Below are 13,202 nucleotides of genomic sequence, written 5' to 3'. Positions count from 1 at the left end.
TGTAGAGAAAAAGAGAAAAGCTTGTAAATTATATAGAACCCTCACCAGATTTGATTGTTGAAACTTCCCAAGTATCTAATGTAGTTTCCCACTTTCCCTGTCGCACTTTCTAAGTCATCCATGCTACCCAATAATGTTTATTTAGAGACTAGGAAACTAATGCATTTACTATTTTTCTCTATCAGTGTCAGTGTGTCACTAAACAACCCGTGTCGGCGATGTATGCAAATATTGATCAATGCTTACATCCAAAAGGGCAATATACTTGCCTTATCCCAATACTTCTTTTCACTTGATACAATTTTCTAAATTGTCGACTTGTTTCTGTTATTATATTTGCCTTTAGCATGTCTGACACAGGACTAGATTAAGTGAATCATGATTACATGCAAAAACAAGTTTCTAAACTGACCCCAGCAAATGTCTCAGGTTTGTTCGCCATTGCTCATTCTCCATGGGGCCGCAGACAAAGTTACAGACCCCAAAGTTAGCAAGTTCCTCTACAGCAAAGCTAGCACAAAAGATAAAACCATAAAGCTGTACGAAGAAGGCTATCATGCCATCCTAGAAGGAGAGCCAGACGAAAGAATCGCAAGTGTTATTCAGGACATTATATCATGGCTAGATTCTCACTCTGCAATGATTTAATTCATTGCTTCTTGACACATGCAATTGATTGTGATTGTAATTCTCGCACTGTGTCAACGAGATTGAATTGAGACTTGAGAGATGCAACATTAGTTTGTTTCTTTGTTTTGATGTTTCTTCTTCCAGAACTTAATCATCCGATGTTCAAAACACTCTTATTATTCCTAGCAATCTACTCTTCTTATTCCAAGCAATCTACTCTTATTATTTGATCGAACTGATATTTGACTCAAAATGTTATTGTATAATGAAAATATTTGAACATTCGGGATATCATCTCCCTACCCGACGGGTTCCCGAACATTTGGGTCCCGACACTTGTCGGGTACGGGATCGGGAGAAAAATTGATTCCCAATTTTTATCGGGACGGGAATTGGGTAAGATGGTTACGGGATGGGTCCCTACCCGATTCCACCCCTAGCTTGAACAGCTTGTTAAGCTAAACAAATAAGCTTAAACACATATGTGTTCAGCTCGTTAACGTTCGTGAACAACATCCGTGAACAATGTTCGTGAACAACGTTCGTAAACAATGTTCATAAACCATATTTATTAATAAAACTCTTTTAAATATGTTAAATAAATAAATAAATTTAAATTATCAAGCTCAATAATCAATCAAACAACTAAAAGTTTTAAACAGTCAAACATGCTTAAATTGAGAGTTCAATAATATCTAAATGAACCAAGCTCGAACCAAGCTCAAGTCAAGCTTGAATTGAGAGCTTGATAACATCAAAATGAACCAAGCTCAAGCCAAGCTTCAAACAAGCTCAAGCTCATAAAAAATAAATCAAGCCAAGCTTGAACACTCATTTCAAAAGCTTGGTTCATTTTAAGCTCGGCTCGGCTCAGCTCGGTTACCTTATCAAACAAGTTTGAACACCCCAAAGCTCGGCTCGGCTCAGCTTGGCTTGTTTACAATCCTAATAGACATTGTTCTCACTACTGTTCATTCTTGTTGCTCTGCCTTCTACTTCACCGCCGGTGACTGAGTTGAGAGTTGGAGGGCCAACGCCGGGAATTCCTTCCCTAGCTCGGTACTGACGTAGTCTGTGTTGCAGGTCAGAGTGGAGTCTACAAGCGGTCAGTAAGAGCGCCACATCCTCAGTTTTTCATCTCATCGACTTTCGGACAGGATTAATTGTTATTGTCCTTAATTATAAGGAATTTAAACTAATGCATGAAAATGATTATGACATATATCAAATGTATATTTTTCAAAAGAAAAACTATAATGAATAATGATGTATGTATGACATGACATATGATATTTTTTATAAACATATATGAATGATAAATATGATGTCATGACATATGATGGACACACAATCATGATAATTTTAGCATAAATAAGAATCTTTAGATTTTTATCTAAGTTTTGTCCTTAATCTATTTTTGTTAAGTTAAGTCTTATTTGACCTAAAAGTCTCCTTTTTCATTAAATGGGCTAAAATCCCAACTTATCACATTTTGTCTTCTATTATAGTTGTGTCAATTTAATTAAGCTCAATTCCTTAAATATTTTAATTGACACATATTACTCTTCAAGAGTAGAAATTTAGTTTCATTTTTAAAGAATTTCAACACCTTGAAAATGCCCTAAAGTGTCAACTTCACCATGGTTAGATTAATTATCCTTCCAATTTGAGTTGATGCTCTCTAAACTCATCATCTAGGATGTAGAGAACACACTTTTAGGAATCCAAACCTATTGGTGCTTCTTGGGTGCTCTAGGTACTCATTAGAGATAACTTTCCTTAATATTTTCTTAGGCTTCTTTGAAACCTTAGTCATACTAGTCTTTTCAAGGTTACTTCTAGGGATAACTACCTTTGTTGTCTTAACTTGACTCCTAGACCTAGAGTTAGTTTAATAACTATATGAAATTCTATGATATGAAGGTACATCCTTTTTAGCTTTAGGTTTTTATCCCAAATCATGTCCGAATGCTGAACCAACGGACGTTGGGCACGTGGCGCTCCCCGGCTGCTGATGTGGATCTTCGACTGGTTGCACGAAGCTCCGGCGAACCTGCACAGAAGTCGGGCCGGGAAGGGATTCCCGGCGGCGACCCTCCGACGCTCAAGTCAGGCAAGCAAGCAGTGACAAAGTGGCTCTCGAAATATTAGAACGCGTACCTCCGGCGAAGTATGAGACTCTTTATATAGAGTGGTGAAAAAGCTCTTGCATGTCCACCGAGGCACATACGTGTCCGTAGCCCATACCTCGGTATGTGTCTGTCAGAAAGCTTACCTGACCCATACTGCTACAGTCCAAGCATGTCCTCGATGGGACAGCGGAACCCCGTCATAAGATTTGGAGTATGGCCTGCATGTGGAGCATACCCGCTGTCAGAAAAAGATGTCACTTGTCCTTTTGCCCTTTCTCCCTGGAGGTCGTCCGGCCGGCTAGCTTCTGCGACATCCGGACGGACATATATGGTGGTTTACTTGGGGAGATTCTCAATCGGGCTTTGTGGAGACTATTAGCAGTATGCTACCTTATGGCTTTGGCCGAGCGTGCAGTCCGCTCGGCCCTACGATCTTATCCTCTGAGCGCCGGAACCCTGACTTTTGACAGGGTGCCTTATCAACTAGATACCGGCCGGCCGCCCGGCCGGTCGAACGCATCCCTCTCCGACCGGCCACCTCCCACTTTGACTTCCACGTGGCGCTGACTCCACCGGACGGGGGGGCCTCCGTTCTTACAACCGGATCACTTGCCTCCCCTTCAAGTCTAGTCGAAGGAGGAGATTAGTCCGACTGACTGGACTGTTAGCCTAGCCAGGCGGCGCCTTCAGGCACGCTAATCCGCTCGGCTTTTCACAGGGATGGCCTTAAAAAAGATTAGTCAACAGCAACCTTCCTCGGATCTCCTCGTAACCTGTGCCAATCTTCGACATTAAGGCTGAGCATGCGCTCATTAAATGCATCGAATGATCGAACGCCACGTGGCGCACTGTCGTCATCGTACGGCGGCGGCGGTGTGGTGCTTTGATGGGATCGAGGCGGTTCGAAATGGATGGCGCGATGTGCACTTTGATTCCCGTGACCTGGATCCAACGGCGGAGGCCGCCCGGCCCCCGCTATATAAAATCTTCGCTTTCCCCTATTCCCCTCACTTGCCTTCGCGATTTCTATCTTTGTCTCCGGTGTTTCGGTGCTCCGGCGATTTCATTCCTGCTTTCCGACGTTCCCCGGCGCCTCTTCCTTGATCCTTTTTCCTAGCAGTAAGGCTCTATACCTCTTCTTTCTTGTTTCCGGTGTTTACTCCGTATTTCTCTCCCCAGTTTCAATCCTTGAAACCTCCTTTCGTTTGCTGCTGTTTTTCTCCTGCCTTTTCGCCTTTTTGATTCCTTCCGATCGGCCCATGGCTAGGTCTTCCCATCCCGAAGACCAGTCCCTCGGCCCTTGGTACACTACCATGCAGTCACGATTTGATCAGCGTGACTTTGACATTCTAACCGATAATTTCGAAATTCCCGAAGATTTTGAACTTCTTTTAGCCGATCCTTCCGCTCGGTCGCACAGGCCGCCGCGCGGAGCTTTTTGTGTCTTCCGCGACCAGTTTACTGTCGGTCTGCGTTTCCCTGTACATCCTTTCATCATAGACGTTTGTAATTTTTTCGGTGTTCCGCTCGGCAGCCTGGTACCCAACACCTTTCGTCTCCTCTGTGGTGTTGTTGTTTTATTCAAGATTCACAACATCCCCCTCCGACCGGAGGTCTTTTTTATTTTTATTATCCCAAGCAAGCCGAGCCAGGCACCTTCATGTTCCAAGCTTGACCCGGCTTAGTCTTCTTCAACAAGCTACCTACTTCCAATAAACATTGGAAGGATTATTTTTTCTATATCCGTATGCCCGATCAGGCCAACTTCCCGACCAAGTGGCAGGTCGGCTTGCCCCCCACTCCTGAGCTGAAGAAATTCAAGACCCGACCGGACTATCTCCACGTTGCAAATATACTAGCCGGTCTACGACTTGACATCAATAAGCTTCTTCACAAAGGAGTGATGTACATCTTCGGCCTGAGTCCCATACGGACTCCTCTTCCGACCGGCTTCGGTAAGAATTTTGCTTGGGCATTTGCTTTAATTGCTAACTGATTTCTTTTCTTTCCCTTGCAGCGGACATCGTCATGGATTCGGTGATGGCCGGCGTTTTGAAGAGAAAGGCGGCAGCGCTAGAAGCCGCGGCGACCAGAGAAATGGAAGCGTTGGGTATCCAGCCGGTTGGATCCCATGAAGGAGAGAGCGGGACTCAGGCTGAGTCGGCTGCTCAAGCTTCTCAACAAAACGTGGCCAGCGGAGCCACCCCCCCTAGAGAACCAACTGCCCCCGAGGAAGGTTCCGCTCGGGAGGAGGAGCAGCCCCTACAAAAGAGGCGCCGAGTGGAGACTCCCCTGCGGTCGGCTACCTCCGCGGTCCAACCATCCGAGCGGGTCACTGAGACTGCTCGGGGCAAGGCGCCAAAGGTCGAAACCATTTCGTCCGACCGGACGCCTTCTGAATGGGACGAGCTGGCTGCTCCAATTGAGGCTACTCCGGTTAGCGCTCTTCTGCCCGCTCGTCACTCAGTCCAGCGCTCAACCATTCATTCCCAGTTTTCTGCGCCGGCCTCTGATCCCCTTCCGACTGCCGGTCGGACGACCCCCGGTCATGGCCGCACGATTCGGGTTACTCTTCATCTCCCGACTGAAGAGCTGTTGCCAGAGGCCGCCCGACCCACCGCGCCCGAGCACACCATTACCTTGAAAGGGCCCCTAGCTGAGATGTGGGCCGATGCTCGGGCGCGTATCGCAATGATCCCCCTCCAAAACTTGGCCAATAGCCACATGCAGGAGGCCACGGGGGTAAGTTCGCTTTCTCCGAAGTTTTGTATGCATTCTTTCCGATCGGCCACTAACAACTCTAATTTTCTTTTGCCAGAGATGGGTGGAGGAGATTGCAGTCTCCAACCGCCTAGCCATGGTGGATGAGGAGTTAAGGCAACTGAAGGTGGCGTGCGGTCCGTCCGGCTCTCAAGGCCCGTCATACTCCGAGCTGCAGAAGGAGCTTAAGAAGGCTCAAGATATGCCGGCGGCCGAGCAGAAGAAGACGGCCGATCAGGCCCACGCCCTGGCCGAGTCCGAGCGACAAGTCAAGTCGCTCGACACAAAATTAACCCTGGCCACCACTCGAAAAAATATGGCCATCTCCGATCTGGAGAAAAAGAATGTGGAGGCTCGAGGCCTGGAGCTGAAGGTAAAAGAGCTAATGGAGCAGCTCGACAGAGAGAAGGCGGGCCGCTCGGCCGACGCAGAAAAGCTTCAAAATCTGAATGAGGCCCTTACTGGCTCCCAGGCGGCTTTCAAAGAATATCAAGATGCCGAGCCGAGTCGAGCCGCCGCCTTGAGACAGGGTTACATCCGCTCGCCCGAATTCTCGGAGAAAATCTGCGAGCGGATGTACACAACCTTTGATTTGGCTATGACCGCCACCCTGACATATCTGAAGTCTAAGGGCCTTCTTCCGGAGTCCACTAATATTCCGGCCGGCAATCAGGTGGCGCTTCTGGATAACATCCCCAAGATCCTCTATGATTACATTGAGTAGACTGTCGGTAAATGTAGTCGGGCCGCTAGGCCCAAAAAATGGTCTTTTCTGTACTTAGGTCGCTCGGCCTAAAGTTTCAATTTTAATGCAATGTTTTTCTTTCTTGTACTCTGTCCTTTCGATGGTGAATATGTGTGTTGCCCGCTCGCCTATTATCACCCCTCTGGTATTCGAAAGGGATTTTTACTAAGTATTCGGCACTGCCCTTCCGCCCAGCTTAATATGTAATATTTCGACTACTTAATATTCCGCTTTGATAGCAGATATCGCTTGCTAGATACCGATGAAGTACCTTTGGGTGCTGGGCCGAGCGGAACGCAGAGACGGTCTAACAATATTGAAGGCGAGTTTTCGGGGCCATTGCATCCTTTTTATCGGCATCCTCCGCTCGGCAGGTTTATAGACGCCGGCTCGTCTCTCGATATTTAACGTCGGAGCTCGACGGTCTTCCGCTCGGCGGGTTTATAGACGTCTGCTCGTCTCTCGATATTTAACGTCGGAGCTCGACGGTCTTCCGCTCGACGGGTTTATAGACGCCGACTCGTCTCTCGATCTTTAACATCGGAGCTCGACGGTCTTCCGCTCGGAGGGTTTATAGACGCCGGCTCGTCTCTCGATCTTTAACGTCGGAGCTCGATGGTCTTCCGCTCGGAGGGTTTATAGACGCCGGCTCGTCTCTCGATATTTAACGTCAGAGCTCGACTGTCTTCCGCTCGGAGGGTTTATAGACGCCGGCTCGTCTCTCGATATTTAACGTCGGAGCTCGACGGTCTTCCGCTCGGCGGGTTTATAGACGCCGGCTCGTCTCTCGATATTTAACGTCGGAGCTCGACGGTCTTCCGCTCGGAGGGTTTATAGACGCCGACTCGTCTCTCGATATTTAACGTCGGAGCTCGACGGCCTTCTGCTCGGAGGGTTTATAGACGCCGGCTCGTCTCTCGATATTTAACGTTGAAGCTCGACGGCCTATTAAGGCTAATTTTTATTATATACTCCCGAACGACATGATGTCTTTACCATCGAGCCTTCGACTCGTGTAATTTATATGCCTGGCCGAATGGCACGGGGTCTTTGCCTTCGAGCATTTGGCTCGTATAATTATACGCTCGGCCGAACGACACGGGGTCTTCACACAGTAGGCCGTTCGGCGGATAATGCTCAATGCGTTTTTTATCTTTTTGCTTCCTGCATTACAAGGACATAGGCGACTAGTAAATACACAAAAATGAGTTACATCAGTGCACCTTTCACCCATCTCTATAAGGCTGGAGATGATTGGCACTCGATGGCCGATCCAGCTGTCGTCCGTCTTCATTCTCCAAATAGTAAGCGCCTGAGCGGAGCTTTTCGATGATTTTGAAAGGACCCGCCCACGGAGCTTCTAGCTTGCCGACGTCGCCGACCGGCTTCACTTTCTTCCAGACAAGGTCGCCGACCTAGAATGATCTTGGAATTACTCGCCGGTTGTAATTCTGCTTCATCCTCTGACGGTACGCCATCAGCCGGACGGATGCCTTGGCTCTCTCTTCTTCGACCAAATCCAGCTCCATGTTCCTCCGCTCGGCGTTGTTGTCATCATAATTCTGGATCCGAGCGGACTCGACTCCAACTTCGACAGGAATAACCGCTTTGCCGCCATACACCAGGTGGAAAGGCGTGACACCCGTCCCTTCCTTTGGAGTCATTCGGATGGCCCATAAGACGCCCGGCACTTCATCCACCCAACTTCCTCCCAAATGGTCGAGCCGAGCACGCAGAACACGAAGAATTTCTCGATTAGCTACTTCAGCTTGACCATTGCTTTGGGGGTATGCTACGGACGTGAAGTGTTGCTCGATGCCATAGCTTTGGCACCAATCTTCGAGCAATTTTCCGGTAAACTGCCGTCCGTTGTCGGAAACTAGTCGGCGAGGGATGCCGAACCGACAGATGATGTGCTGCCATATGAACTTTTTGACCATCTGTTCGGTGATCCTGGCTAGCGGCTCGGCCTCCACCCACTTGGAAAAATAATCGACCGCCACTAGCAGAAATTTCCGCTGTCCGGTCGCCATAGGAAATGGACCAACGATATCCATTCCCCACTGATCGAACGGACATGAGACTGTTGATACCTTCATTTCCTCTGCCGGCCGGTGGTAGAAGTTATGGTACTTCTGGCACGAAAGGCACGTCGACACGGTCCGAGCAACGTCTGCTTGTAAGGTTGGCCAGAAGTACCCGGCCAACAGGATCTTCTTAGCCAGCGATCGTCCGCCCGGATGTCCTCCGCAGGATCCTTGATGTACTTCTTGGAGGATGTAAGCCGAGTCCTCCGAGCTTACGCATTTCAACAGCGGGCGTGAGAAAGCCTTCTTGTAAAGATGATCGCCGATGAGTGTGAACCGACCGGCTCTCCTCCTTAGCAGCTGAGCTTCATTCTGATCGGACGGTGTGGCGCCCGAGCGCAGAAACTCTGTGATGGGTGTCCTCCAGTCGCTCGGAAACGTGAGGCCCTCCATACGGTCGACGTGCGCCACCAACAATACTTGTTCAATCGGTTGCTGAATGGCGACCGGCGTTATTGAGCTTGCGAGTTTGGCCAACTCATCGGCCGCTTGGTTCTCCGATCGGGGTATCTTCCGAACAATGACTTCTCTAAAATTGGCTTTGATCTTCTCAAAGGCTTCAGCGTAAACCTTGAGCCGAGCGCTGTTGATTTCAAAGGTGTCAGAGAGCTGCTGAGCGGCCAACTGCGAATCTGAATGGAGTGTTACCCGACGGGCTCCCACATGTCGTGCTGCCTGCAATCCGGCTATGAGGGCCTCATACTCGGCTTCGTTGTTTGTAGCTTTATAATCCAGCCGGACGGATAAGTGCATCTTTTCTTCTTGAGGGGAGAGCAACAGTATTCCAATCCCGCTTCCGAGCCGAGTGGATGATCCGTCCACAAATATTTTCCACATAGCTTCTGGCTCTGAATTCTGCACCTTAGTCACAAAATCTGCCAAGGACTGCGCTTTGATTGCCGAGCGGGGTTGGTACTGGATGTCAAATTCACTTAACTCCGTCGTCCATTTGATGAGCCGCTCGGACGCTTCTGGATTTAGTAATACACGTCCGAGCGGGCTATTGGTTTTGACAATGATGGTATGCGCCAGGAAGTATGGATGAAGGCGCCGAGCGGCGAGGACCAGAGTGAAAGCCAGCTTCTCGAGCCCAGTGTAGCGAGATTCAGCATCTTTTAAAATATGACTAAGGAAATACACAGGCTCTTCTCCGCTCGCCCTCACTAGTGCCGAGCCAATTGCTTGCTCAGTTGAAGACAAGTACATATAAAGTGGCTCACCCGCAGTCGACTTGGCTAATACTGGGAGAGAGTTCAGATATGCCTTCAAATCTTCGAACGCCCGATCACATTCTTCGTCCCAATGAAACTTATTGGCCTTGCGCAAGATTTTGAAAAAAGGAAGGCTCCGGTCGGCGGTTTTGGAGATGAATCTGGACAGAGCAGTTATCCGACCGGTCAAACGCTGCACTTCCCTTGTATTTCTTGGAGGCGGCATGTCTTGTAGAGCTTTCACCTTGCTGGGATTTGCTTCGATGCCCCGCTCGGTCACTATGTACCCCAAGAAACACCCTCCTTTTGCTCCGAACAGGCACTTCTGGGGATTTAGCTTGACTCCATATTTGCGTAGCGTTCGGAAGGTTTCCTCCATGTCTTTGAAGAGATCGGCCGCTCGGACGGACTTGATGAGAATGTCGTCCACATAAACTTCTAGATTTCGCCCGATCTGCTCCTTGAACACTTTGTTCATCAAGCGTTGATAAGTGGCTCCTGCGTTCTTCAATCCGAACGGCATCACATTATAGCAGTAGGTGCCGTCGGCCGTCACGAAGCTGACTTTTTCTTGATCTTCACGGGCGAGCGGCACTTGATGATAGTCTTGGTAAGCGTCGAGCATACATATTAATTCGCAGCCGGTCGTAGAGTCCACTAGCTGATCTATCTGGGGCAGAGGATAAAAGTCTTTCGGGCAAGCCTTGTTGAGATCCCGAAAATCTATGCATACTCTCCACTTGTTGCCCGGCTTGGAGACTAATACTACGTTCGCCAGCCAGCTTGGGAACTGCACCTCGCGGATATGGCCGGCCTCCAAGAGTTTTTCCACCTCCGCTCGGATGATGGAATTCTGCTCGGCGCTGAAGTCCCTTTTTCTTTGCTTTACTGGCCGTGCGTCCGGTCGGACGTGTAGCTCATGCTGCGCTATACTTGGTGAAATTCCGGGCAGCTCATGTGTCGACTAGACAAAGACATCATGGTTTCTCCGGAGGCATTGGATCACCTCCTCTTTCTGATTCGCCTCCAGGTCGGATGCGATGAATGTCGTGGCCTTCGATCGGGTCGGGTGTATCTGCACTTCCTCTTTTTCTTCATAAACTAAAGAGGGAGGCTTTTCAGTTATAGCATTCACCTCGATCCGTGGCGACTTCCGAGCGGAATTTGCTTCTGCTCGGACCATTTCGACGTAGCATCATCGAGATGCCAGTTGATCTCCCCATGCTTCTCCCACTTTGTCTTCGATGGGGAACTTGATCTTCTGGTGGAAGGTAGAGACGACCGCTCAGAACTCACTGAGCGTCGGTCGTCCCAGAATGACGTTGTAGGAGGGAGAGTCTACCACCACGAAGTTCACTGTCCGAGTCCTTCTCTTGCCTGGTCGACCGGAAGGACTTCATTGCCCGTAAACCCGTAGAGGGGGGTTGCCATGGGCAGCAGCTCGGCGCGGTCAATTTGTAGTTGATCGAACACCTTTTTGAATATTATGTTGACCGAGCTTTCTGTGTCAATAAAAATACGGTGAATAGTGTAGTTGGCTATTACCGCTTTGATGAGCAGAGCGTCGTCGTGGGGCACTTCAACTCCTTCCAAGTCCCTGGGCCCAAAACTGATTTCAGGTCCACTCGCCCGCTCTCGGCTGCAGCCGACTGCATGGATCTGGAGCTGCCGGAAGCTCGTTTTTCTTGCTCGGTTGGAGTCTCCTCCGGTCGGCCCGCCAGCGATAATGTTGATCTCGCCTCAGGAAGTATTACTTCTATTTTCTTCTTCCCGAGCGGATGGTCGAGATCGTTCTCTTGACGTTCGGCGATTCTCCTGCCTTGGAGAGCGATGACGATCGGGAGTCTGTTGCTGTCGCCTATCAGCTCGCGTCCGATCGGCTTCATGAGTTCTCTGTCGCCTGTCGACTGAGGGAGACCGTCGGCCGCCATTCCGAGGAACGGGATGAGCCACGAAGGGAAGACTTCGACAATCCCTTGTGTTGTGCGTATCCGTCCGGTGGAAGGAGCAGAACATCGGGGTCTATTTCTTCTTTGGCTTGGGCCGAGCGGCAACTACCTCTTGCACGTGAGACCTGGCATGGGGGGAGCGGATTGCTTCGGCCCTCGGTCCTCTGGGCGGCTGATGAGCGGCGTGCTGTTTCCGCTCGGCAGGAGGAGCACGCTCGGTTGGAGTTTCTTTTTTCCTGGCCGCTTGCGCTTCCTCCACGTTGATGTATTCGTTGGCCCGGTGTAGCATGTGGTCGTAGTCTCGGGGCGGCTTCCGAATGAGCGATCGGAAGAAATTCCCATCCACGAGGCCTTGTGTGAAGGCATTCATCATGGTCTCCGAGGTGGCCGTTGGAATATCCATGACTACTTTGTTGAACCGCTGGATGTAAGCTCGGAGCGATTCACGGGCTTCTTGTTTGATGGCGAACAGACTAACGCTGGTTTTTTGATAGCGATGACTGCTTGCAAAGTGATGGAGGAAAGCCGTCCGGAAGTCCTTGAAGCTTGTGATGGATCCGTCCGGCAACCTCCGAAACCAACGTTGAGTTGATCCAGATAGGGTGGTGAGGAAAACTCGACACTTCACCCCATCTGTGTATTGATGCAGGGTTGCCGTGTTATCAAACTTGCCCAAATGATCATCCGGATCGGTGGTTCCATTGTATTCGCCGATCGTCGGAGGCACGTAGTGCTTGGGCAGAGGGTCTCATAGGATAGCCTCTGAAAATTGGCGATTAATCCGCTCGGGCGATGAGTCCGCTCGAGGGGCTTTTCCTTTTCTGTCATCTCATCTCGGCATTTCATCTGAAGAAGATCCTCGATCTCTACGAGTGGGTGTGGCTTCGGGGGTGCGGAATAGGGCCCGGTGGAATGCAACGGTGGCTTGAGGTGCTTCCGCTCGGCCACCAGATGCTGAGGTTGCTTGCTGCTCTGGCCGCTCGGCTGTTGCCTTCTATTTTTGCTCCACAAGCTTAGCGGCCCTCAACTCGATCAGAGCGCCGAGTTCCTCCGTGGAGAGCGTTACCGTGTGTTGTCGTCCAGTCTCGTCCATTGTTTCCGTTTGGATGCAGGAGCGTTCCCACAGACGGCGCCAAATTGATCCTGTCCGAATGTTGAACCAACGGACGCTGGGCACGTGGCGCTCCCCGGCTGCTGATGTGGATCTTCGACTGGTTGCACGAAGCTCCGGCGAACCTGCACAGAAGTCGGGCCGGGAAGGGGTTCCCGGCGGCGACCCTCCGACGCTCAAGTCAGGCAAGCAAGTAGTGACAAAGTGACTCTCGAAATATTAGAACGCGTACCTCCGGCGAAGTATGAGGCTCTTTATATAGAGCGATGAAAAAGCTCCTGCACGTCCACCGAGACACATACGTGTCCGTAGCCCATACCTCGGTATGTGTCTGTCAGAAAGCTTACCTGACCCATACTGTTACAGTCCAAGCATGTCCTCGATGGGACAGTGGAACCCCGTCATAAGATTTGGAGTATGGCCTGCATGTGGAGCATACCCGCTGTTAGAAAAAGATGTCACTTGTCATTTTGCCTTTCTCCCTGGAGGTCGGCCGGCCGGCCAGCTTCCGCGACATCCGGACGGACATATACGGTGGTTTACTTGGGGAGATTCTCAATCGGGCTTTGTGGAGACT

This window comes from Zingiber officinale, chromosome 8A (assembly GCF_018446385.1).
Source record: "Zingiber officinale cultivar Zhangliang chromosome 8A, Zo_v1.1, whole genome shotgun sequence".
Taxonomy (NCBI): Eukaryota; Viridiplantae; Streptophyta; class Magnoliopsida; order Zingiberales; family Zingiberaceae; genus Zingiber; species Zingiber officinale.
Note: the sequence above shows the minus strand (reverse complement) of the source record.